Genomic DNA, 27,922 nt, shown 5'->3' on the forward strand with positions numbered 1-27,922 from the left:
ATTTCTGTTTCAAAGCCATCCAGGGCTGGTAAGTACATAAAAATTTTATGTCCAATTAAGCACATACACACAACCCCCACACACACAGCAAGAAGTCAAGCTATGGCTCAAGAAGTAGAACAATAGCCCTGAGCAAAAAATCTCAGGGAAAGTGTCCAGATTCTAAGTTCAAACTCCACGTCTGGTACAAACAAAGAAGCAAAGAGGCAAGCAAACAACAACAAAAATCATCCACCTTGCTTTCATGAGCCAGCAGTTAGAGGCTCACCTCTGAGATATAAGCATCCAGCAAGACCTGTGCGTTAAAAAGTTCTAGATCCTATCTATAAATTACTAAAAACAAAAAAGGAGGTTGTACATAATTTGCCAAGAAATCACAAAGCCCTGAGTTCAAACACCCGTGCTACCAAAACCAAAATGATCTGTTTCTGTCCACTTTTTAAAAAATTTATCTTTTTGTTTTTATTATAATGTGTAGTGGGACTACAGGTATATTTGACACATAGTTGGGGTTTTCATTATTTATTAAAATTGGAATAAACAAAATAAAATGTGCTCAGAATGGTTACAACATCAGGAAACACTAAAGGGAAATAAAGCTGTGTGATGCTGGTTTATGCCTGTCATCCTAGCTACTCAGGAGGCTGAGATCTGAGGGTCAGGTTCAAAACCAGCTCATCAGGAAGGACCAAGAGACTCTAGTTTTCAATGAGCCCCCTGAAAACCGGAGGGTGCCTCCTGTCTCAAAGTGGTAGAGATTTAGTCTTCAGCAATAAAGCTCAGGGACAGCATTCAAAAGAATATCATGACTGTATTTGGTCATATACATATGGGGAAAGGGATCCAGACAAAGTGAGGGGATGGGTAGGGCATGAGAGAGTCTAGAAGAACTGTGGAATGAATGACTTTGATTACAGAGCCCATAAATAAACATGACAAGTTGAATCCTCTGGTACAACTATTTAACTATAATAATATTTTGAGAAAGGGAAAAGAAAGAAGTCACTGAGATTGAGAGATCTCAAGTGGTGAGATTTCAAAACTAAAGCTGTTAAGATTTCTGGAATTTAGCACTGCAATCCTTTTTTCTGGGTCTTGAACTCCGGACCTTACCCTGTTCCTGATTTTTTTTCTTTTTGTCAAGGCTGGCACTGCTTTCATTGAGACGTAACTCCTTTCAACTTTTTTGGTGTTTAATTGAAGGTCAGAGTCTTGTTGTCTTTCTCCAACACATAAAGATGTCCATTTCTAGATCTCTATGTAGATTTGTTGTGTACCGGAAAACAACTTCTTTTCTTCCTCATGTGAGAAGCATAAAGCTTTAGCCTCTATCTCATTTCCCTGCCATCTGCTTAGGATGTGCCACAACATCTCTTACATCCAAGGGAATTCCTGCACTAGTCACCACAGCAGAGGTATGTTAACGGTGAAGGTGCTATTCAATCTACAAATGTTAATCTGATATTAGAGTGCTTAGCTAGCATGCATAGAGCCCTGGGTTCAACTGCTCAGTGCCTATGACCGCTTTGTAGCCATTTGTCACCTCCTGCACTACCCGGTCCTCTTGAACACTCGCTGCTGTTGCATCTTAGTACTGGTGTCTGCTTTGTTTAGTTTTCTGGATTCCCAGTCACACAATATATTGATCTTACAATTCACTTGCTTTAAAAGTGTGGAAATCCCAAATTACTTCTGTGATGCTTCTCAAATATTTAAACTGTCCTGTTCTGGTTCCCTTACAAATAGCTTGTTCATATATGTAAGTACTGTCATCTTTGGGCTATTTCCTCTTTCAGGGATCCTTTAGTCTTACTACAAAATTATCTCTTCCATCCTCAGGATCCCCATAGGAAGTGAGATGCACAAAGCCTTCTCCACGTGTGGGGCTCACCTGTCGGTGGTTTGCTTTTTCTACGGCACTTGCTTGGTACGTACTGCGATTCCACTGTGTTCCATGGCTCCAAGAAACTTGTGGTGGCCTCGGTGATGTACACAGTGGTTTCCCCCTTTCTGAACCCCTTCATCTACAGCCTGAGGAACAGGGACATTAGCAGGACTCTGAGGAGGCTGGGCAGCAGGATCCTTGGAACCCAGGACTTGGGTAGGACACTTAACTAAATGGAAGAATTAGGCAGCTCTCTGCTTCTTCTTACATGTGGAAAATGTGAAGAGTAATTGGCTACTTAATTCCCCAGCTTGTTCCCTCATTGCACAGTAGTTAAGAGCCTTAGGATTCTGGAGACTGAGTAGTTATAGACAGATGCAAAGATTCAATTCTGGAGAACAAAAGGTTTTCTGCAGAGGAGTAGTGCCTGTGAGGTTCTCAATGCAATTGATGTAAACAGAGTGTGCACAGAAGAAAGTTACAATGGTATTTTAGACTCTAAGAATTTCCTGAAAGAAATGGAAAGACTTAGAAAAAATTATATTAAGTGAAGTAAGCCAGATGCAAAGGAACATAGGCTCAATGGTTTCCCTCATTTGTCATAATCAGTAGAAACCTTGGGCTCTCCCATCAGAGATCTACAGTAGAACAAAACCTAGATACATAAGGCCATATAGAATGACACTAAAAGAAAGACCTCCAAGTTATAGAGACAAAAGCCATATAATGAGTGATTGTTGTCCTTCATGTACTATGTTATCTCTCATCTTTTTTTGCTGTCCTTGGTAATCTCATATTCTTACAGGATTTCACCTGGTTATCTGATATATTGTATATATGCATAATTGGTTATTTGAGGTCAGATAAGGAAGGGAGGAAAACAAGATGAGGGGTGGGGTGGTGGGAGGGAAATGAGGATCAAGACATGAGAAAGGGTATCAATGCTTGTGAAGTAATGCACCTTCTTTCTGGTGCATGTAATGCAACCATTCTATTAATTACAATAAAATATATGAAAAAAATAATTTTCCTGGAAGGAGAAATGTTAGAGAAGGGATGAACAGAATGAAATTTATTTGACCTTTGAGTTTCTTCTGGGATATAGGAAGAGTCTAAACAAATTCTTCTGTGGAACTTTTCTAATTTGTTCTTCTTCAAATGCAAGCATATATTCTGAGAGACTGGGTACTTTTGAGGTCTGTGTTGTAACTTCAAGGCTCCTCACAGTAGCTAATAGGCCTTGTCTTCACCCACCTTCATTTTGAATGACTGCAGGTCTGATGGATTCACAGCTGAGTATCTCGTGCCTGTGGTTTTTGCGTCCTGGGCACTGGCTGCACTCACAGGAACGCTAGAGTTGAGCCTAGAGCTTTCATCCACCCTCAGTGGGCAGGGATGTTTGGAGTCAATATTCCCTTGTCATGATCTGGATGAGTAGATGAAGTCATGTGCACTCAAGGTCATTTTTCATCAAGAAGAAAACCAATGGCAAGAGAATATGAGTAGCTTTAACTCTGAAGGTAGGGAATATCTTTTGTCTGTTATGGAGGTTGAACTCTGCCGGTGTGTATGGGCCTTGTCTAGGCCTGTGGGTGAGCTGGACATGGCTGTACATCTGAGCAGAGGTGGTGGTGAGACGTTACCCCACTGCTGGACCTACTGAACCTAGTTGGCACTGGTTGAAAGAGACTGGTGACGTGTCTCCAGTGTTAACTGAAACAGGTTGGCACCACTACTGAGTATTTTATGTTCTGTGTACAAAATGAACCCACATTGAACCTGAATCCACTGGAAACTGGACCAGAACTGAATCAGGATAGTTAATGCTGCCTTTGACTGAGTTGAGCCTACCTGCAGAAAGTTGCTTCTGATCAGGTAGAAAGTGGGCTGAGTAGGGGGAGGAATTTCTTTCTGAGCTGGTTTACATAGCCTCTCTGGATCTTTTTCTGGGTTTGTGTTGGATGTTCTGCAGAATGAAGTAGGGGAAATGGGAATGGCTCACACAACCACTGTCCAGCACTGTAGGGGACAGGATGGAGAAGCTGGCCTCAGCGGGGTCTGTGCTGCTGACTGCAGAGCTGGTGATGTGATGAGCTGAGTGGGATGAGGGGCTGTGTCTAGAAACTGCCCCCTCCCCGGCTAGTTTGAACCCTATAGGTGAAAACGGTGTGGTGAGGACACAGGTGGTCCCTTTAGATGTGTTAGGCCCCCAGATGTGGTGCCATTTTCTGTGGAAGTGCTCCTCTGCGTGTTCCTCCTCTTCCCTCTGCCCTCCTCCCAGTGCTTTAACCGACAGAAATTGCTGTTTTCTCCAGCAGCCTGGTGGTGAACCGCCTGGCTCCAGTGTATCTCTACCACCTCACAGGCCGAATCCCACACTGCCTCTCTCTCAATCATCTACCCCAGTGATGTACTTAAAATGTTTTTAACTCTTTTATTTACCAAATATTTTTAATTTTTTAAAATTGGTGTCACTATTTATTTGTGAATTTAGTTCTTGGACTCTGGTCCTGGTGCTTAACAAAGTGAATTAGGCTATCCCAATCTAAGAAATAGTTTTTATCTACCAATACAGAATTGAATTCTTACAATATATCCTGGGAAATTCATATCACAGGGAATATCTGGTTAGGCCATAATCTACACACACACACACACACACACACACACACACACACACACACAAAATCATTCTCTCTCTCTCTCTCTCTCTCTCTCTCTCTCTCTCTCTCTCTCTCTGTCTTTGTGTCTCTGTCTCAAATGTTGTACTGTCTACTCAGTGGGCCTCTGGTGAAGGGACTGTAATTAATTGTGTTCAAAACACAGGAAAGGATAGATGACCTTTGGCTCAAGTTAGCTATCCTAGCTCCTCTGGAAATGGCAATCTGAAGTTCATGGTTCCAACAAGGCTGCTGGAGAATTGCAGGGACCTGTTTTCTGTAATGAAGTAAGCTCCTCAAAATGCATACCCCCTTCAAAAAATGAGGAAATGAGAGTTTTGACTCAGTAGTAAAGCACCATCCTTAAGCAAGGAAACCTCAACAACTAATTTTCTACTGTAAAGATTTAGTTACTCAGTTCGTTGGTACTGAAGACCCAACACTCAATCATGTAGTTTTTTTGGTTAGTCTGCAATATAAAACTGACCTAAAAGCCAATGAAATACTAGACTGATGTTATACCCTCAGTCTAAGGCTATAATTTACTGGAAGAAAAAAGCCACTCATAAATTACTAACAGTTTTTCTATGAAGGTGAAATATACATTGTTGGAGTGAAATAACTTTTTTGTCATGAACATAGGGAATAGATAAAAAGATGCTTTCTGTCAACAACAGTAAAACTATCAACTAAGGATATACTGGAGAAGCACTCAAACAAACTTCAGACTCTTATTCTAGCTCCTAGGGAGGCTGGGATTTGAGGATCAAGGTTAAAGGCTAGCTGGGGCACAAAAGGACCTAAGACTCTTATGTCTAATTAACCTCTAGAAAATGGAAGGGGGCCTTGGCTCAAGGGTAGTGTGGTAGACTTGAGCTGAAGTGCCCAGGGACAGAACCCAGGCCCAGGGTTAGGGTGGTAGCCTTGAGCCTAAGAGCTCAGAGACAGTGCCCAGGCTAAGTTCAAACCCCATGACCCTCAAAACACTAAATAAGTAAAGTTCAGACTCTTTTACGTTTATATTGTTACAGAATCTCTACCTTCCCACCACAGTATGCCATCTTCCTGTGCTATGGAAATAAGCCTGTCAGGAACAGACCAGTCTTATGCCTTCAGAGATAGGCCTAGATAACTTTTCCTGTGGCCTAATGTAACGTATCAGCCCAATGCATACAAGGCAGTGGTTTGGGTTTCATAAAATCATAACTTGCTGCCTTGTGCATGACTTATCACAAGTCCAGGATTGGGGAAGCTTAATATTAGAGCCAAGCCAAGCCAATTCTTTTGAATATATATCAATGATATAGGTGTACTTTTACTTGCTTCTTGTGTCACTTGCATTTTCCTCTTCTATTTTCAGGATTTTCTATCTGTCCTGTAAATGTCATTAAGTTAGTCTGGCTAGAAAAAAAAAGTTTGAAACCCATTTTAATTATTCAGCAAAAAGGCAGGCTGGAGGTGTAGTTCAAATGAGCAAACTAGCTAAGCAAACAGGATAGAAACCGGAGATCCTGAATTTAAGCACTGGTATTGGAGAGAAAAACCCACTGGTGTTACCATTATTTTTTATGTCAATCTATGAAATTGTAATTGTGCATATATTTATGCTTAGAATAGCTCAGATATTATGATCAGAAAAGTACTACCTCTCCATATTCATAACTAGAAACCTATACAAATAGTATGTGAATTGTGAGCATGAGACTATGAATAATGCAGGGGTTTCTTTAATCTCCACGTGTGAGGCGCAGATGCTTTTAATTAAGTTTTAATTAATGGACTGCCACAAGCACTGTGGTTTCACAGTAGGTTTATGATGTCACAATGTTACATTGATGTCACAATGGCACAATGATGCCAAAATTCTGATGTGAGGTCATGATTATCTCTTTTACTGTCACAATGCCTGTCATATCTGAAACTTTCTTAGGCTAAAATCAGGACCTGAGGTCAAAGCTTCTCTGATGTAAAAATAGCCACGTGATGTCACAACGGTTAGGATGTTATGGTAGGTCAGTGATGTCATTCCATCGATGTGATGTCACAAACTATGATTTTGCACTAGTGTGTGATGTCACAATGAGATAATGATGTCCTAAGAACAATATTATTTCACACATATATACAAATTATTAACAGACAGTAAGAATAAAAACTAAGGCAATGTAGGCAAAGCACTACAATTGTCACTTGTCTTAAACATCATCACCGGTAATTCTGATGGTAGACATTGGACCTGCTAGTTGAAGTGTCCAAGTACATCAGGTTTTGACATAGGGAAATGTTGAGTATGTTGCTACACCCACTCCAGTGGAGTCTGTGCAGCATGGAGCAGAAAGAGCTTGAATGGCTGCCAGTCCTGAGGTTTGCACCAATGGTGAGCAGGCCTCCTGGAGGTCCCTGGCAGAGACCGGGACATATGCGTGGAATGCTCATAATGCTGGGTGCTGGGATTCTTTTTTCACTCTTTTCATTTCTGATAGTTGATGGTATGGCAGTAATATTCTGTGCCAGCTACTGGCCTAAACAATTGATTGAGCGACTAGATGTTTCAGGAACTAAAAGTGCATGCCCGGCTACTCTGGCACAAGACACACCCACAGCAGCCTTGATGACCTCAATGCATTCTATTAATAATAAGACAGAATTAGAAACTAAAACGGAAAATATGATCTTTGAATTAGTAATAAATGTTAGTTTGCCTGAATATGCCTTTAATGCATTTGCATTACTTGTGTAAACGTTGCAAGTACATAATGAATCATATGGGAAAGAATTAGAAGGGCTAGAGCACCGTGGTGTGCTCTAACTGATCAGCAACAATGGACTCTTAGGTTTAAGGTTTTACAATTCCTGGCACAGGGTAATAATTACTGACTCAGAAACAAAATCATAGGAAGAACTAGAATGAAACAATGGTAAACAAAACTAATATTGATTAATGCCAAGGCGGATGACGCCTAACCACAATGTCTGACATATTAACCATAACTCCTTAGAAGGGAGGGAGAAGTTTCTTTTTTACTCAGAAAAATGTACCCTGTAACCATTCTTAAACATGATTGTAATCTTTTGACCTTATGCCAACTGAAAGAAAGTGCTCCTACTTTGACTGTATATAATCTCACATTCAACAAGTAAAGCTTCGCAGCAGATTTCAAACCTCCCTTGCGTTTGTGTCTGTTTGTCATCGCTGAATCCATTCCTGACCTGTGAATCCAGACTTGGTCTCCCCGCACTCCCGCTGAGTCGGTCTGCGGCAGTATGTTATGGACTTGCTTATCTATATTATGTGGTACTCTTGGGACATTAATGGAGTTAAGGGGATATAAGTTTTCTCCAAAATGTTCCAAAGTATTTGTACCACAATGTGCCATACATATACAAGTATGTGAAAACTTCATAGGAAACTGCCATTGAAATCCATGGAAAGACTTTGTGGTGAAAATTGCATACAGAAATGTTTCTTGCAGGAACCTCTTGAGTTGAAAAGTAAAGCAAGCACGTAAAATGTAGTTGACATGGGATGCAGTGGTCTCAGCCAGTCCCATCAGATGGTCCACACTTTGGGTGACTGCTCAGCTTGGCCTGGACTGACCCAGCAAGGCCAGATAGTCCTTTGCGTTTGTGCATTAACTAACACTGTTTGTTAGGTATATCCATGAGAGAACCTTCCTTTCAAAGATGGGGACTGTTCACTGCATTTCAGATCCACAAGTTGATATCCCTGAGTGTCCCTGTCTTGACAGTGAAAAGTGCACGGTAAGAATGCAGCTGACAGATGAAGGATGGGATAAAGTGTGGGCTAGCGATGGCTGGTTGAGTCTTGGAAGGCCAAGTCCAAGCCGATGTCCCTTATTCTTGGTTTTTCTACAAGTGAATTTGAGATGAACACTCCAATGTCTTTCCAAGGCACCACTCACATCCCTGTAGATTAGGTAATGGATTTCTCTTTCATTGCTTCCTCCAGTTCATTCAAGCATTAAGAGACCCCATATCATAGAGTTCATGTACCCAGAAAATCAAGCAGCCTAGAACCAAATGTAGGTGCCAGTACATTATGTCTGTCTATCCTCACATAATTTCACTAGGACACAAGATTTTCAATTTTCTTTGAAAGATATTATGGAAGAAAGGGAAGGAAGGAATTACACTGTCCAGAATGAAATGCACTCTCTACTTGAATTATATAATGGTAGCCCATCTACATATCACCTTTAAAATAACAAAATGCGGGGCTGGGAGTTTGGCCTAGTGGTAGAGTGCTTGCCTTGCATGCACGAAGACCCGGGTTCGATTCTTCGGTACCATATACATAGAAAAAGGCCGGAAATGGTGCTAAAGCTCAAGTGGAAGATCCCTAGCCTTGAGAACGTCCAAGGACAGTGCTTAGGCCCTGAGCTCAAACCCAGGACTGGTCAAAAAAATAACAAAATGTACCACAGGAAACAATTAGGGGACTAACTTTAAGTTGAAAATAACTCAAAACCAAAGGGCAGGAAGCAGGATATCTGACTACCAATTAGAAAGTTATTACTTCAAAGACTGCTTAAAAAAGAAAAACAAAAAGTATGTTTCTGTCCAATTTTATTGTGGTAAATTTTACATATTTCAAACTTGCCACTCAATCCTTGCAACTTTCTTTTTTGGGCCCACCATCTGCAGACATTCATCATTCTTTACAAACTAACAATTTAAACATTAAAATGATACATTCTTCCATTCAGAATCTATCCTGATAGAGTCTTTTCTAATAATGGATTGTACTAATGAAACTAGAACAATTAGGTATTCAAACAGGTAGAATTTATCTGATTCTACGTCAACTTTGTTGCTTCTGCAAAACAGCTCTTGATTTGAACAACCTCCTCAGGGCACTTTTGAGGTTCTTGTTCCTCAGGCTGTAGATGAAGGAATACAGGAGAGGAGTGACCACTGTGTACATTGCTGAGGACACAGTGATGCTCCTGAGAGAATGTGACATGGCTGATGCAAAGTAGACCCCCAATCTTGTCCCAAAGAATAAACACAGCACTGACAGGTGAGAAACACAGGTGGTGAAGGCTTTGTACTTCCCTCCTGCTGATGGAATTTTCAGCACTGAAGAAATTGTTTTATAATAAGAAAAAAGATTCCAAAGATTGTAGTAATCCATACATTGTAGCAAAAACATATTTGAAGATAGCATTTGTGAGTGTGTCTTTACAGGAGAGTTCCAGGCCATGACAAGTGTCACAGAAGAAACTTGGGATTTCCACTTCCTTGAAATCAGTCATATGTAAGGCCATCCACACGTGCATCTGTCCATCAAAGATGTTGGTGACAAATGACAGCAGAATCAAGCAGACACATTGACGAGGGTTCATGATGAGAGGGTAATTCAGGGGGTGACAGATGGCCACAAAGTTGTCATAGGCCATCACAGTAAGAAGGAAAAGATCCATACAACCAAAAGTGACAAAAATAGATATCTGGGTGAGGCAGCCAGCATAGAGGATGGCTCTTCCGTGATCCTGAATGTCCACCAGCATCTTGGGGACGATGGTGGAGGTGAAGACAATGTCAGCCAAGGACAGGATGGAGAGGAAGAAGTACATGGGAGTGTGGAGGTGAGGGTCAGATGTGATGGCCAGGATGATGAGCAGATTTCCAAGCCCGGTGATCAGGTACATAGATAGGAAGAGCCCAAAGAGCATGGGTTGTAGCTTAGGGCCATCTGAGAGTTCCAAGAGATAAAATTCAGAGATGTGTGTTAGATTGCACAAGTCTGCATTAATTGCAGACCTTTGATATAAAGAGAGAGCAATACATAATGAAGAAGTCAGAATTCCCCAATCATTTTGAACTAAAATATGCATAGTTGGTATCGACATTCTGTCCCACACTTTTCAGCTGTGACAAACACAATCATCCTAGATTTTTTGTCTCATTTATTTTTTCTTTATATATTTTTTATTGTAATTAATAGAAGGGTTACATGATATTTGCCAGATAAATGGTGCATTAATTCCCATACATTGATACCCTTTCACATGTCTTGGACCCCATTTTCCTTCCCCCCTCCCCCACCCCTCATCTTGTTTTCTCCCATTCCTTATCCAATTTCAGATAAACAAATACAAATATATCCCATATATCAGATAACAAAGTGAGATAGCGTAAGAATATGAGATAACCAAGGGACAGTAGAAGTGATGAGAGATAACATTGTACCTTAAGAACAACAATCATTAATTATATGGCTTATGTTTACATCATATTTTAACTGACAAGTTTAACAAACAATTGTTCAAGGAGGGAATCTCTAATTACATTCTCTGGGACTTAGTATTTAGAACTTAATCAAAATTAGGCTAACGGTTTGTATGTCATAGAAACACATCCATTTATGAAACAAAACATTATGATTATAGAGTCATAGGTTTTATTGTCTATATAGTTATGTTTCTATTTCCATTACCATGTCCATAGCTTTGGGTATGCAGTTATTGAGTCCTTGCTCTTGTATACTTTGGATTAATAACTGCATATTAAGTATGCCATGCGCCTTTTGTTCCTTAGGTCTTGACTTGTCTCACTCAGCATGATTTGCTCTAGATTCATCCACTTCCCTGAGAACGCCATTATTTTATCTTGTCTGTTGGCTATGTAGAATTGCATTGTGTATATACACCACATTTTCTGTATCCATTCATCTGCAGTAGTGCATCTGGATTGTTTCCATCGCCTGGCTATTGTGAATAGTGCAGAGATGAACATACCTGAGTAGGTGTCTTTATAATATCCTGGGTCATGCTGTTCAGGATAGATGCCCAGAAGTGGTATGGCGGGATCATAGGGAAGGTCTATTTTCAATTCTTTAAGGAACCTCCACACTGCTTTCCAGAGTGGCTGAACTAGTTTACAATCCCACCAGCAGTGCAGTAGGGTTCCTTTTTCTCCACAACTCCACCAGCAACTGTCATTGTCTGAGTTTGAAATCTTGGCCATTCTTGCTGCGGTAAGGTGGTATCTTAGGTTTGTTTTTATTTGCATTTCCTTTATGACCATAGATGAACATTTTCTCATATGTTTTTCTGCCATTTTAATCTCTTCTTCTGATAGGTCTCTCTTTAGTTCCCTTGCCCATTTAGTGAATGGTTTATTGGGTTTTCAGGGGATTAGTTTATGAGTTCCCTGTAGATACTGGATATTAAGCATTTGTCAGATATATTGTTGGTGAATATCTTTTCCCAGTTGGTTGGCTGTCTCTCCACTTGTTCAACTATGTTTTTATCTGTAGAGAAACTTTTTATTTTTAGGTAGTCTCATTTATCGAGTCTCTCTCCAATCTGTTGTGACCCTGGCATTCTGTTCAGGAATCTGTTGCCTGTGCCTATGAGTTCCAGTATCTCTCCTACATTATCATGTAGCAGTTTCACGGTTTCTGGTCAGACGTTGAGGTCTTTGATCCACTTTGAGTTAATGCTTGTGTGTGGCGAAAGGCTAGGGTCAATTTTTAGTTTTCTGCATGTGACTGCCCAGTTTTGCCAGCACCAATAATTGAATAGACTGTGTTTGTTCCATTGTATATCTTTGGCTCCTTTGTCAAATACAAGTTTCCTATAGGTATATGGTTCTATTTCTGGGTCTTCTATTCTGTTCCACTGATCTTGTGGTCTTTTTTCGTGCCAGTACCAAGCAGTTTTTGTTACTTTGGCTCTAACACCACCAGCATTTCTCTTTTTGCCTAGAATTGTTTTGGCTATTCTAGGTCTTTTCTTGTTCCATATGAATCTTTAGATTATATCTTCTATTTCAGTAAAGAATGTCTCTAAGACATATGAAAGGGTATCAATGTATGTGAATTAATGCACCTTCTATCTGGCAAATATCATGTAACCCTTTTACTAATTACAATAAAAAAATTTTTAAAAAAGAATACCTTTGGAAAGGAATTGAAAAAAAAGAATGTCTTTGGGATTTTGATGGGGATTGTACTGAATTTGTATATCAGTTTTGGCAGTATAGCCATTTTCACTATGTTGATTCTCCGTGGCCATGAGCGTGGAATGTCTTTCCATTTCCTGGTGTCCTCTTTAATTTCTTTCATTAGGCTTTTATAGTTTTCATTGAATAATTCCTTTACTTCTTTGGTTAGGTATATTCCTAAGTTTTTTATTTTTTGGGGGGGGCTATTGCGAATGGGTTCATTTTCTTGATTTGGCCTTCTGTTTGTGTATTGTTGGTGTACAAGAAGGCTACAGACTTCTGACGGTTGATTTTGTATCCTGCCACTTTGCTAAAGTGGTTTATTAATTCTAGTAGTTTGGAAGTGGAGTTTGTTGGGTCACTCAAGTAGAGGATCATGTCGTCTGCGAATGAGGATAGTTTAATTTCTTCTTTCCCTATGTGGATCCCTTTGATGTCCTTTTCTTGCCTTATTGCTTTGGCTAAGGGTGCCAGCACTATATTGAAGAGAAGTGGAGAGAGTGGGTATCCTTGTCTAGTTCCTGATTTTAAGGTGAATGGTTCCAGTCTTTCACCATTTAGTATAATACTGGCTGTAGGTTTTTCATATATGGCTTTCACTATTTTGAGAACTGTACGTCTTATTCCTATTTTTGTAGTGCTTTCAACATGAATGGATGTTGCATTTTGTCAAATGCCTTCTCAGCGTCCAGAGAAATTATCATATGATTCTTATCTTTAGCTCTATTGATATGATGTATTACATTGATTGATTTGCGAATGTTAAACCAGCCTTGCATTTGTGGGATGAAGCACACTTGATCATAGTGTATGATTTTTTAAATTTGTTTCTGGATTCTGTTGGCTAATATTTTATTGAGGAGTTTTGCATCTGTGTTCATTAGAGAGATAGGTCTGTAGTTTTCTTTTTTTGTTGGGTCTTTCCCTGGTTTGGGGATGAGAGTAATGTTAGCTTCATAAAATGAGTTTGGTATTGCTCCTTCTGTTTCTATTTCTCGGAAGAGTTTCAAGAGTATAGGTGTTATTTCATCTTTAAATGTCTTGTAGAATTCCGCAGTGAAACCATCTGGACCTGGGCTATTTTTGGTTGGCATTTCCCTGATTGCTTCCACAATTTCGTTGTAAGAAATTGGTCTGTTCAACTTGTTTATATCATTGTTGTTCAGTATGGGTAGCCTATATTTATTTAAGAAATCATCCATTTCTACTAGATTTTCTTGTTTCTTTGAATATAGGCCCTGGTAGTACCTATTCATTATGGACTGGATTTCTTGGGAATCAGTTGTGATTGTTCCCGTGGGGTCTCTAATCTTGTTTATTTGAGTCTCCCCTTTCCTTTTTTTTGATTAATTTTGCCAAGGGTCTGTCAATTTTGTTGACTCTTTCAAAGAACCAACTTTTTGATATATCAATTTTGTATATAGTAGATCTTATTTCAATCTCTGAAATTTCTGATTTTATTTTTGTTATTTCTGTCCTTTTAGCTGTTTAGAATTAACTTTTTCTTGCTCCTCTAGGTGTTTCAGTTTTTTTAAGGTTATTTACGTGCTCTTCTTCTGTCTTTTTAATATGCGCTCATAGTGTGATAAATTTGCCTCTTAGAACTGCCTTTGCTGTGTCCCATAAGTTTCTTTGTGATGTTTCTTGATTGTCATTAGATTCAAGGAAATTTTTTATTTCATTTCTGATCTGATCTGTTACCCATGGGTTATTCAGAAGAGTGTTGTTCAGTTTCCATGTGATTGAATGTTTTTTGACTTTGACTGCACTGTTCAGAATTAGTCTGACTCCACTGTGGTCTGATAGGATGCATGGGATTATGTCAGACCTCTTGTATCTGCTTAAGTTTTCTGTATGAACTATTATATGATATATTTTGGAGTGTGTTCCATGTGCTGCTGAGAAAAATGTAAAAAGTTTCACCATAGGGTGGAAGACTCTGTGTATATCTGTTAAGCCCAGCTGGGCTATGGTGTCAATTAAGTCAATGGTGTCTTTGCTTAACTCTTGTTGAGTTGACCTGTCATTTGTTGAGAGTGGAGTATTGAAGTCACCGACAATGATTGTGTTTGAGTCTATCTTGTTCTGTAGTTCTAAAAATGTTTGTTTGACGAATTTGGGTGCTCCCCTGTTGGCGGAGTAGATGTTTATAACTGTAATATTATGGGCATGGATTGTACCCTGTACTAATATATAATGGCCATCTCTATCTTTTTGTACTGATTTTATTGAGAAGTTAATTTTATCGGAGATTAAGATTGCTACTCTTCCTTTTTTGGATGGTGCATTGGAGGGGAAAATTCGTTTCCAGCCTTTCACTTGGAATTTGTTTCTGTCTTTGGCAGTGAGGTGTGTCTCTTGGAGGCAACATATGGATGTGTGGTGTTTCTTAATCCAGTCTGCTGCTCTGTGTCTTTTGATTGGATTGTTCAGCCTGTTCACATTTAGGGACATTATGGAGAAGTGGTCAGTGTCCATTGTTGTTATATATTTTTACTTCTAAGTTTCTTTCTCTTTTTTCCCATTTTGTGTTTAGTGAATTATAGATGTCTGCTTCTTGATGGGGGTTCTTGATGTTCTACAATTTGTTCTCGGTTAATTAGTATTCTTTGTAACGCTGGTTTAGTGTGCACGTATTCATAAAGCTTCTCTTTGGAGTGAAATATTCTTGTTTCTCCATCAAATGTAAATTCTAGTTTTGCTGGATATATCAATCTGTGTTGGCTGTTGTTGGTCTTCAGGACATCAATGATGTTTTTCCAAACTTTTCCTGCATTTAGGGTTTGCTTGGAGAGATCTGCTGTTTTTCGATTGTTCTTCCCATTATAATATAGCTCCTTCTTGGTTTTTGCAGCATGTAAGATCAATTCCTTGGTATTCAGGTCTAATATTTTCACTATGATATGTCTAGGTGAGTTCCTTCTAGGATCTTGCCTGCTTGGGGTCCTGAAATCTTCAATAACGTGAGTATTTTACCTTTTGAAGTTGGGGAAGTTTTCTGCTATGATATTGGTGAATAAAGGTTGCATATCTGTGTCCTGGAATTTGGCCCCCTCCTCAATCCCTATTATACGAAGTTTAGACTTTTCATTTGTGACAAACACAATCATCCTAGATTTTTTTTGTCTCATTTAGTACCATTTTTGTGTTCATTGTAGATACTCAACTATGTTAGAACATTATGGGCAGTGTTTTCTGTTCAGAGAATATACAGATTATTCTGCATTACAGGGTAGTTCACAGCAATGATTTTTTTTAAATCTGTGAACTTCATTTTGATCAATGTGCCAGCAGTCTTCAAGGAGATTCTGCATCCTTGTTTTGTTTTCTAATTCTGTCTGTCGGTCTGCCTGTCTGTCTGTCTGTCTGTCTGTCTCTCTTCTCCTGCCCTCTGTGTGTGTGTGTGTGTGTGTGTGTGTGTGTGTCTGTGTGTGTGTGTGTGTCTGTGTGTGTGTGTCCATGTGTCCTAGGATTTTGACTCTAGGCCTGGGTACACGTCTTGAGGCTTTCCTGCCCAAAGGAAAGCAAGAACACTTCATTTAGAAACTCCACTTTTGGCTTCCTGGTAGCTAATTGGAGATGATAGCTCACAGGTCTTTGATGCCTATGATGGCTTTGAACCTCTATCTATAGATCTCAGCCAGTTAAGTAGCTAGGATTCCAGGTATGAGACACCAGGGCTGGGACTGAATTACACTTAAAAAAACATGAACTCTTCAGTCTCCTACATATAAATAAATCAAGATCCCCGATATGATATCTGCTTCTTCCTGAAGTAATTTGAAGTAATTACTTCCTGAAGTAATTGAGGAATTTGCTTACAGTGTAGCAATGGATTCCTGGCATATAGACAATGGTGATTGACATTTAGTTACTGGGTTTCTTCCTTTTCAATCATCTATCTGATTATTGCACTTCCTATACTGGTTTCTTACTGTGAACCCTGTGGCTCTGTTTTGTGATCAGTCTATAATCCCCTAAATAAGATATTCTCTTCCTGGAACTCTGAGAGAAATGAGACAGATGCCCAATTAGAAAATTGATCCAAAGCTTACAAATGTCAATGAACTCACTAACATGGATGGGGGGAAAGAATGTCCAATACAATAGATTTTAGCAGTGTCCTCTGGACAGCAAAGCTTCCAAGTTCTATGCCCAGATGACAGCCTCTAAAATATGGCTAATGAGGTCCAGGAGTTTGACCTGTTGATGGACTGTTTGTCTAGCTTTCACAAGATCTGACTGTATTCCTCGGTACCACATACACAGAAAAAGCTGGAAGTGGTGCTGTGGCTCATGTGGCCTTGAGCTGCAGCCTTGAGAAAGCCCAAGGACAGTGTCCAGACCCTGTGTTCAAACCCCAGGACTGGCAAAAATATGGCTAATTACAGCATATGCAGGAATTCAATTCTAAGTATTAAGTCTATCAAATAGTCCCCAGACAATTTAACAACAGAAATATCCTGAATATCAGTATCTTGAGTGGAGTTCCATTAGGAAGTAGTGGAATGAATGGAAACAAGGAGCCAAAGGAGAATGCCATGATGATACTCACTGTTTATTTGTTTAAAAATGAAATCTGGATAATAATGTGTCTATTGGTGATAAGGCAGGTGGAAGAGGAGAATGATGGAACAGATGACTCAGATGAACATACATTATACAGGTACAGGGACATGTTAATCTGAAATCTGTTGCTGCAAGTAAGTCAAGATAAAAAGTGTTAAAGAGAGAAAGTAGCTTAGTCCAATTATTAAATGATATACGATCAGTGTTTTCTGTGAAATACAAACAGTTGTTAAACTGTTTCAATTAAGTATATGTGGAGAGACAAGCACACAAGTGACACCAAAACACATTCATCTCTCCATAAGTAAAAATACATGATGAGCCACGCCTTTTACATTATTTATCTTACATCATTTGATTTGTCTCAACCATGTTCTCTAAATCAATAAACCTTCAGCAATGTAAAATAGCTTATGTATTCATTTTCCTACCAAGTCACAAGTAATGTTCATTTATTGCTTTCCCTGTGTGCCTGTGCTTCACGCCCAGAATCCTAGACACTCAGGAGGCATAGACCTGGGAATTTCATTTCAAAGCCATCCATGGCTGGGAAGTCCATTACAATTTTATATCCAATTAAACACACACACACATACACACACACACACACACACCACACACACTCATACACACAGAGACAGCAAGAGGTCGAGCTATGTCTGAAGTAGGAGAATAATAGCCTGGAGCAAAAAAGCTCAGGGAAAGTGTCCAGGCCCTAAGTTCAAGCCTGAGGACAGGTACAAATGAACAACAGCAAAAAGTACCCACCTTGCTTTCATTAGTCAGCAGCTAGAGGCTGACCATGCGATATGAGCATCTGAACACACCTGCGCATTAATAACCCCTAAATCCTTTCTATACAATGACTACAAACAAACAAACAATCTGGTTGTACATCATTTGCCAAGAAAGAAGAAAGCCCTGAGTTCAAGTAACCGTGCTACCAAAATAAAAAAGATCTCCATTTGTGCACTTTGATTGAGATAAGTTATCCATGATAGAAAATTCACATCTCAACCACTGTAAAATTCAGTTTGTTGGGCAACCATCTCCCGACATGTGCTGCCTATACAAATTTAAAATTTTTGCATTACAAAACTATATTAAGTGAAGTAAGCCACACTCAAAGGAACATAGGCTCAATGGTTTCCCTCATTTGTCATAATCAGTAGAAAACTTGGACTCTCCTAGCAGAGATTTACAATAGAACAAAATCTGGAGACATTAAGCCAGATAGTATGACACTAAATGTAAGGACCTCCAGGATAAGCAAAAATAAGCCATATAATGAGTTATTATTGTCCTTAATATACTGTTATTTCTAATCTCTTTTGCTGTCCCTTGGTTATTTCATATTGTTACAATATTTCACCTTGTTATCTGATATATCTTATATATGCTTAATTGGTTATTTGAAATAGGAGAGGGAAGGGGGAAATCAAGAGGAGCGGGGAGAGGGGGGAAGGGAAATGGGAACCATGTCATGAGAAAGGGTATCAGTATTTATGAAGTAATGTACCGTCTATTGGGTGAATATAATGTAACGCTTCTATTAATTATAATAAAAATATATGAAAAAAAAACAAAAAACTGAACCCCTACTTCAAGAAACACCTTGACCTAGCCAGCAACTTTCCCAGTATTCATGTTTCATGAATGATACTAATGAAACCAGACAATACAAATAATGTGTTCAGAGACGTAGGATTTACAGGACTGAGGGTCAACTATTCTTCCTTCTGCAAAACCATATTACAGATGTATTTCCTGGTTTGTACAACCTGCTCAGGACTCTTTGGAGTTTCCTGTTCCTCAGGCTGTAGATGAAGCGGTTCAGGAAAGGAGTGACCACTGTGTAAATCACTGAGGACACAGCGGTGCCCTGGGGAGAATGTGCCACAGCTGATGCAAAATAAATTCCCAATCCTGTCCCAAAGAATAAACACACCACTGACAGGTGAGAGCCACAAGTGGAGAAGGCTTTGTACTTCCCACCTGATGATGGAATTCTCAGCAATGAAGAAATAATTTTATAGTAAGAGAAAAGGATTCCAGAGATTGGAGGAAATCCATATATGGTAGCAACAACATATTTGAAAATACCATTTGTGAATGTGTGCTTACAGGAAAGATCCAGGACTTGAGAAGGGTGACAGAAGAAACTTGAGATTTCCAATTCCTTGAAATCGGTCATCTGCAATGCCATCCACACGTGCAGCTGTCCTTCCAAGAAGATGACAACAAGTGACAGCAGAACCAAGGAGACACAGAGACGAGGGTTCAAGATGAGAGGGTAATTCAGGGGATGACAGATGGCCACAAAGCGGTCATAGGCCATCACAGTAAGAAGCATAGCATCCATGTAGACAAAAATGTTGAAGAGACACATCTGTGTGAGCCAGCCTGCACAGGAGATGGCTCTGCTGTGACTCAGGAGTTTCACCAGCATTTTGAGTATGGTGGTGGAGATGAAGCAGATGTCATCCAAGGAGAGGATGGAGAGGAAGAATTACATGGTGGTGTGGAGGTGGGGGTCTGAGCTGATGGCCAGGATGATGAGCAGATTTCCCAGTAAGGTGGTCAAATACGTGGACAGAAAGAGTCCAAAGAGCATGGGTTGTAATCTTGGATCCTCTGAGATTCTCAGTAGAAGAAAATCTGTAACAAGGGTTAGATTTTGTGCTTCTTTATCACCTGGACAACTGCTCAAAAACAAAATCATCTTGATAGAAAATAAAACACATATCCAGGAATTGTCAGCTCTAATTACTTGAAAGTCAAGTATTTACAAGCTTGAATTTTGCACCACCTATGCAGTACAGTATACTAGTGTTTGTGAATTGTGGCAATTCTCTACTTCTAGAATCTTCTCAATCTCGGATGCCTTGTTCCTCAGGCTTTTGTCTCCATATGTGCCCCAGTGACAGGCATTTGTGTTGGAAAGCCAAGAAGATAAAGGCTGGCTAGAGCAAGGTCACCTGACAGTACAGCCCATCCTTGTAATGTAATGTGGGGGAACAGGTTCCAGGGCAGCAGGAGAGATCCAAGAATTTACTCATTTATGATGCATGTCTCTGTCTAGGAGCCTACTTTTATAGCCAGTGCACTGCCCTAGGCTCTAGGAAGCTCATCCACTGAGAGGGCTGGAGAGCGGGCTTTCATATTTAGATTGAGATTCTGGCTTGTAAACTGGGCTAGAGGATTTCAGGAAGATTCCCCTGGGGGAAGGGCCAGCAGTAGGTCAAGCCACTAGAGCAATATTGAGTTAGGAGAACAAAGCAGTTTCCCATCCATTAGTGCAGGGAGTATTTGTATCTCACGGAAAAGAAAATCCAATCCCATGAACAGTCGGGTCACTCCTTATTTATCTCCACTGTGACAGCATGCAGGCACAAATCTACTTCTGGTTCATCTCGACTTTCCTCTTCTTGTATTATGGTGTTTGTAGGGAAATGAGTAAGCCTGGACATGTGATACTGAGTGAAATACATCGGGTTCAGAGAAACAAAGGACATGTATCCTTCTTTAAAACATAAAAATTAAATCTCAATTATCACAATATATGTATACACATAGAGTCATGTGTATCAATGGACACACAAATTGACGAAAGTGTGGCAGGAAAGGATACTGATGGAACAACTCTCATCAAGTAAGGTATAGTTTAACCACAGGACTAGGAGGAAGCTGACACATCCTGCTCCTTAAAAATATACAGTGTTCCAGGGGCAAGTGGCTCACACTTCTAAGCCTAACTACCACAGAGGCTGAGGTCTGTGATTCACAGGTGGAAGCCAGTCTGGGACAGGGAATTCTGAAAATGCCTTGTTTTCAATTAACTAGGAAAAATGAGGAAGTTAGGAGCTAGAGGCTAAATGAGAAGACCTCCAGGATATGGAAGCAAGAGCCATATGATGTGTAATTTTTGTTCTTAGTGTCCTAGGTTATTTCTCATCTCTTTTATTGTCCCTTGGTTATTCTCATATTGTTACATTATCTTACCTTGTTATCTGTTATGTTGCATATACATTTATTTGTTTATTTGAAATTGGATAGGGAAGGGGGAAAACAAGATGAAGGGATTGGGTAGGGAGAGGCAAAAGGGCACAAAAACATGAGAAAGAGTATCAATGTTTTGGAAATAATGCACTTTCTATCTGGCAAATACAACGGTAACTTTTTTATTAATTACAATTAAAAAGGAAGGAATAAAAGCAGGAAGTGGAGCTGTAGCTTTGACCAAAAACCTCAGGGCCTGCACACATGCCCTCAGTTCAAGCCACAGAACCAACGTGTGTGTGTGTGTGTGTGTGTGTGTGTGTGTGTGTGTGTGATCGCACACACATGCACACACTACAGAAGGTGAAAGATATGAAATGAGAAAGAATGACCTAAAATCCAGAGCTCTGAGAAGGACACAGGGCATTCTGCCAAAAGTTTCATTGATGTAATGTCCTCTTGGCATTTTCACCATCATCACAATCTTCCTACTCATTCTCCTCTTTTCTCCTCCTCCTCCTATTTCTCCTTCTCCTCTTCTTCCTCCTTCCCCTCCTCCTTTCTGACAGCCTTAGGAGTACTTTGGAAACTGGTTTGAACCATTTATATCCTGCTACATTTGGTGAGCCACAAATGAGAATGAAAAGCACAGTACGTAAAGAATTCTCCATTACATACACTGGTACCCCTAACCGTCAACCCCTACCTGAAAATTCACTGAGGACATACACTTTCCAGTCTCCTTGTCTCCAAGTCCTTCACCACCCATCCTGCCTCACTCAGTTGCTTAATCTGCTTATCTCTTCAGGTATGACCCAGGTAGACAGATCTGAGGACCCCATATCTGGTGCCCAGCACAAATCCAGCCTCTGTCCTCAGGAAAGAGATGAAGACACAGAAGGAGCAGAGATGGTGGTGATGAGGAGACAGATATAGGACCAGTGTCCTAGAGACAGGGGAGGGAAGGCTCATCCTTGACTTGTATATGGCCTTGGAGAATTAATAAACACGGTCACAATTAACCAACATGTGTGTATTAACAAGTAATGCTCTGGACATTTCAAACACAGGGATGACAGAATCATATAAAATTTCCATGACTCATGGCCGGGAGTGTGGCCTAGGGTACTGTGCTCGCCTAGCATGCACAGAGCTCTATGTTCGATTCCTTGGCATGATGTACACAGAAAAATCCAGAAGTGGTGCTGTGACTCAAGTGGCAGAGCACCAGCCTTGAGCAAAATGTGTCCAAGGACAATGCCCAGGCTCTGAGTTCAAGCACTCAGACTGACAAAAAAAAGAAAATATTTTTAAGTAGTTGTGCACTGGATTTTTTAGTATCATGATTATTATTAATTTGTTGTACCAAGATGTTACAACATATCACTTTGTGAGAAAAATGAATTTTGGTTGTTTACAGCCTTTCTGTTTCACCAACTCTCCCAACCTCAATAATATCTTCAATATTCTATCTTTAAATAAATATTTGAATTACATTAATGTATTTGTACCAAGGAGCTGACACTCAATAGAGCAGTTGGTGAACACAGTGTATCTTGATCCATATCACCAGTTTTATTCTACTTCATTCTACCCAAACTCCCCTCCTTTCAATTGTCTTAATATTGTTGGGTATGTATGGAATTTTTAATAACATTTCTCCCCTTCTCACTTCAGTATACTATCCTCTGTCTTATCCTCTACATTTCCAGTACGTTATTTTCTTTTTTTCATATTTTTTATGGTAATTAATAGAAGGGATACATTATATGCACCAGATAGAAGGTGCATTAATTCACAAACATTAATACCCTTTCTCATGTCTTGGTCACCATTTCCCTCCCCCTAGCCCCACCCCTCATCTTGTTTTCCTCCCTTTCCTATACAATTTCAAATAACCAAATACAAATATATTCAATATATCAGATAACAAAGTGAGATACTGTAACAATATGAGATAACCAAGATACAGCAAGAGATGGGAGATAACAGGGTATATTAAGGACAAAAATCACTCATTATATGGCTTTTGTTTCTACATCCTAGAGGCCCTATCATTTAGCATCATACTATATCCAGTACGCTATTTTCTGATAATCATTTTGTTGGCTGGTATTTTGGGATTTCTAATGAATTACACCATTTAAACTCTATCCTAAATATATCATATTTCAGTTGATACATTGGTTTTCCCTTGTCTTGAGAACATAGTTATGAAATGTGTTTGACATCTTCATCTCTAGACATCAGTTTCTCTATTTTCCTCACATTAGTTTTATAAATTTCATTGCTCTAAGCCTTCAAGACTTTCCAGCTTCCTGGCATTCATTCTTGTGGACTGAGAGTGAATTTTCTAAGGAATGACACCATTTAAACTCCCTCACTGAACATAGCTCGCTTTAGGGTATAAATTGGGTACCTTTGCAAATTACCCCACATGAATATAATTGTGTAATTATAACTTAGATCTAACTACCACATATGAGAGAAAGTACGCATCCTTAGCATCTCTGGGTCTGGCTTGACTTCATTTGAATTTTGTCCTCAAAATTTATTTCTTCACAAATGATGGAAGCTCATTCTTCCTAAAGGAGGAGGACAATTCCCTTCTGTAAATATTCTTTCTTCACTAAGAAGCAGGTTTGAGTTCTCCTTTCTCCTCTTCATCTGTTAACAACAGTACGCCCTCAGAGTCTTGGAACAAACACACCAAAAATCTAACTAATCACCAGCTCTAAGCTTGTGTCTCCAATTCTACCTAACATTCAAAGTTCAAGCCCTTCATCCCTGCAGTGCAATAGCCCAAGCCCAGCTGGGTCCCCATACAACATTTTTGCAATGGATTAGGGTAGTCCCATATGATATATAAGAGTCCCAGGATTCACACATATATGGGGAATGCATTGAACTTGCACCCCGTGGAATGATCCTGAGGATCAGAAATATAAAGCAACAAGTGCACAGGGGCCCTACACATGTGAGGATTCTTAGGGGCACAGATTCCCCACTACAATGAGGAACTGGGCAGCCATATGGGAGGACAGCACCATGGAAAAGAGAAAAACAAACTATATGAAGGATGTGAGGATTCTGCTGTTGGTAGTTTATCAGACATGGATGGAATCAGCCCAGAGCACCCTCATTGGGTCAATGGAGCCAAGAAATGTCGTATCTAGACATAGTAAAATTCTAGTCATCCATTGGTGAGGATAGTATTTTATCACTGGGAAAGAACTGGAAAGTCCTGGAAAAAATTAAGTTAAAGGAAGTAAGTTAGACTCAGAGAGATACAGGATCCATGTTTTTCCCTTGTATGTGGAATATACATATAGCTCACAAACTCCTTAGTAAATACATCAGGTGGTATGATCTTGTATAAAAATGTATTCACTGATATATGGCAGATTCAAGAAGATCTCAAATTGTGTAATTTGATAGAAAGGCAAAATTAGGTTCAGAGAAATTAACATCAGGCAGTGGGTAGTGACAGGGTTTGGGTGGTGTCTAGGGATAGATGAGGAGAAGAAGATGGGGAGAATGCAGACACGCATCCAATGTATATCCCACAAAATTATGAAGAGTGAGTGATGGGGTGAGTAGGGGAAGGTGATAATATGGGAGGAGTGACTTTGATTGAGATATATTATATTCAAAAACTGCTTGGTAACTGTCAAATCCTTAGTACAACTACTTAAAAATAATAATTATAGGGGATAAAAGAACTTGTCATTGGCAGAATATGGTGGCAGTTCAGTGTTGAGTCTTTCTGTGCTCTCTCCAAGATACCAGTTCTGGCATCATAGGGGCAAGGTCCTACTGCAAGATTGATCCTAAGTTAGCTTTACCACAGAGATCTAAGTCAGAGAGAAAAAGGCAGAAAACCAGCAGAAGAGGACAGCACAGAGCAGAGCCAGCTGCTTGGAGCCACTGTGAAGACAAAACCTTTCTCCTGAACCTGAGCAGACAGCGCTTCTCGGCAGCTCAGACCTGCCGGCTCCAGAAAGAGCCAGACCAAGCTTGCGCAAGGCCAGAGTGGTTACCCAGCATGTCGCGGACCTGTCAGCTTCATGAAACCAGAAAACCCATCAAATTGTGAATACCTCCGTGGAATGGCATTGGGAAGGAATCCCATCCCCCACCAGCTGAAAGCAGCACCATCTTGACTGCTGGTAAAGACCCGACCAAAACAACTGGAGCCTGAGAAGTGGTGCTGGCAGTACCATCATTCAAAGTGGCAAAGGTTTTCCCAGAGGCAGCTTAGCCAGACAGCAGCCCCCATGCTAGTGGACATTCCTCCCCCTGGGTGGGGACACACTCCTGGTAAACAAAAAATAATGTTAATCTTCAGTTTGTCTTTGTGTGGGGCACAGGATAGGAAACTTTATCTCCACTAATTTCCGGATCCAAAACCTTCAAAAAGTCTTTTCTCTTACAATTTGGCTTTGCAGTTGTTCTGATCAGTTTGTTGATTGGGCAGGAAACAAAAAACATAACAGTGGCTTCATGAGGAGCTTTGTTTACCAGGACAGCGGCCACGCCAAGGGGTGGGACTTCCAAAAGTGCCAGGAACAGACATCTGGCCAAGCTGCCTGTGGGAATACATTTGCCATTTAGAATGATGGCGCTGCCAGCACCACTTCTCAGACTAGAGTTGTTTTGGCTGGGTCTATGCTAGCAGTCACGATGGCGCTGCTCTAGGCTGGTGGAGAAGGGGATCCCTTCCCAATGTCTTTCTATGGAGGTACTCAAAAATTGATGGGTTTTCTGGTATTGTGCCCAGAAACTTGAAGCTCCCCCCCATAGCCAGAGACCAAAGGTCAATGCAAATTGCAATGAGTCGTTTATTGTCGAGCTCGAGCACGGATCTCTGCACACTGATAGTTGAGTGCAGACCAGAGGCCCCGAACACAAGATTACAGCCCCTTTTACACATTTTTTTGGTAGGGGGAAGGCCCCAGCAAGTAATAGCAAAAAATCAATACGCCACATGGGAAATTTATACTATAATTCCATTAAATGATAGGTGCAATACAAAGCAGGAAAGGGGTCCTGGCTAATCATTGGTCATTCTAGCTGGCTGTCATTTTAAGAGGATGGTTTTATGCCAGATATGATTCTAGGGGGTTCTCCATGGTAATGGACTTGTGATTGGTTGACATTTGCCCTAGTTTGCTGGCCCTCACAAGTCCGACCTTATTGGTACCAGAGGGCTGCTATCTCTAGCTCCCGGCTTGGAATGTGTATACTCCTTACTACAGTGTAGCTCAGTCTGGGAACCAAGGACAAATGGGTGGTGGTAGATTAGCCACAAGGACAGCAGTTGCATTTCTCAGGGTTTTAGTAAGCAGATATACAGAAGCAGAAAGGCAAGTTAAGGAAATACAAGTGTAAACATACAAATGAATACAAGTATGAAAACACAAATGGGTAACATAGGTTTATAAAAATATACAGGTATTTTCTATGCTCCTCACTGGTTCTGTGAAGCTGGCAGTTCTGCGACATGGCGGGGTGATGGCTCTGGGCTTGCGCAGGCTCTGTCTGGCTCTGTCTGGCATTGGTCTGTGCTGCCAAGAAGAGCCGTGTGCTCAGGTTAAGGAGAAAGGCTTTGTCTCCGTTGTGGCTCCGAGCAGCTGGCAGCGCTCCACACTGTCTTCTTGCTTCAGTTTTCTGCCTTTTTCCTCTCTGCCTGAGATCGCTGTGGTGCTAAAGCTTACTTAATGTTGATCTTTGGGTATGAACTTTCCCCTATGATTCTAGAACTGGTATCTTGGAGAGAGCACAGAAAGACTCACACTGAACTGCCGCCATCTTCTGCCACTGACAAGTTCTTTTATCCCTATTATTATTATTATTATTATTATTATTATTATTATTTTAAGTAGTTGTACTGAGGATTTGACAGTTACCAAAGCAGTTTTTGAATATAATGTATCTTCATCAATGTCACTTCTCCAAAAATGTCACCTTCCCCTACTCGGGCCTTCACTCTCTCCTCGCTCCTAACTTTTTAATGACCCATGTGCTTCTTTCCATTTCACTGCGAGAATTCATACAACACAAAGCTTTGACTTCTCCCCCATATTAATGTCAAACTTGAGAGCACATATTCATATTGTAGTAGAAGGACAGTGACATATGTCTTAATAAAACCCCCTATTTATTTCTACAAAATGAAGAATTTATCATTATGTTTCTGAGTATCAGAAAATGGGGTAATGGAAGTGTAGAGGGTAGGACAGAGGATGGTAGAAGAATGAGGAGAGAAGAGGGGAAATGTTATTAAAGATTTTATACATACCCTTCAAAATGAAGACAATTTAAGGGAGGGGAGTTTGGGTAGAATGAAGGAGAATGAAAGTGTTGATAAGGATCAAGAAGCATTGTCTTCATCAACTGTTTTATTGAGTGGAAACTCCTTGGACAATTACTTTAATGTAATTCAGATGTTTATCTTTTTTAAAAAATAGAATACTAAAGATATTGTTGAAGTTGGGACAGTTGGGGAGACAGAAAGGGTGTCAACTACCAAAATAATTGTACTCACAAACTGATATGTTGAACTGTAACCACTTGGTACTACAAATTAATATTAACATGGTAATGAAGAAACCAGTGCACAACTACTTAAAATCCTATTCTTTTTTTTGCCAGTCGAGGGGCTTGAGCTCAGGGCCTGGACATTGTCCTTGAACACATTTTTCTCAATGACACTATTCTTCCAGTTGAGTCACAGCACAACTTCTGTTTTTTTTTCTGTTTAGGAGTTTCAAGGGAATTGAATGTAGGGCTCTGTGCATAATAGGCGAGGTCACTACTCTAGGCCACACTCCTGGCC

The 27,922-nt window shown here is 40.1% G+C and overlaps 1 pseudogene; it reads right to left on the bottom strand.

Annotated features, from left to right (window-relative positions):
- Positions 1-1,911: 1,911 nt before the first annotated feature.
- LOC150068353 (olfactory receptor 7E178-like) lies at positions 1,912-26,589 on the bottom strand (annotated as a pseudogene).
- Positions 26,590-27,922: the final 1,333 nt, after the last annotated feature.

The sequence above is a fragment of the Megascapheus bottae genome, chromosome 1 (genome assembly GCF_031878675.1).
Source record: "Megascapheus bottae isolate mThoBot1 chromosome 1, mThoBot2.hap1, whole genome shotgun sequence".
Taxonomy (NCBI): Eukaryota; Metazoa; Chordata; class Mammalia; order Rodentia; family Geomyidae; genus Megascapheus; species Megascapheus bottae.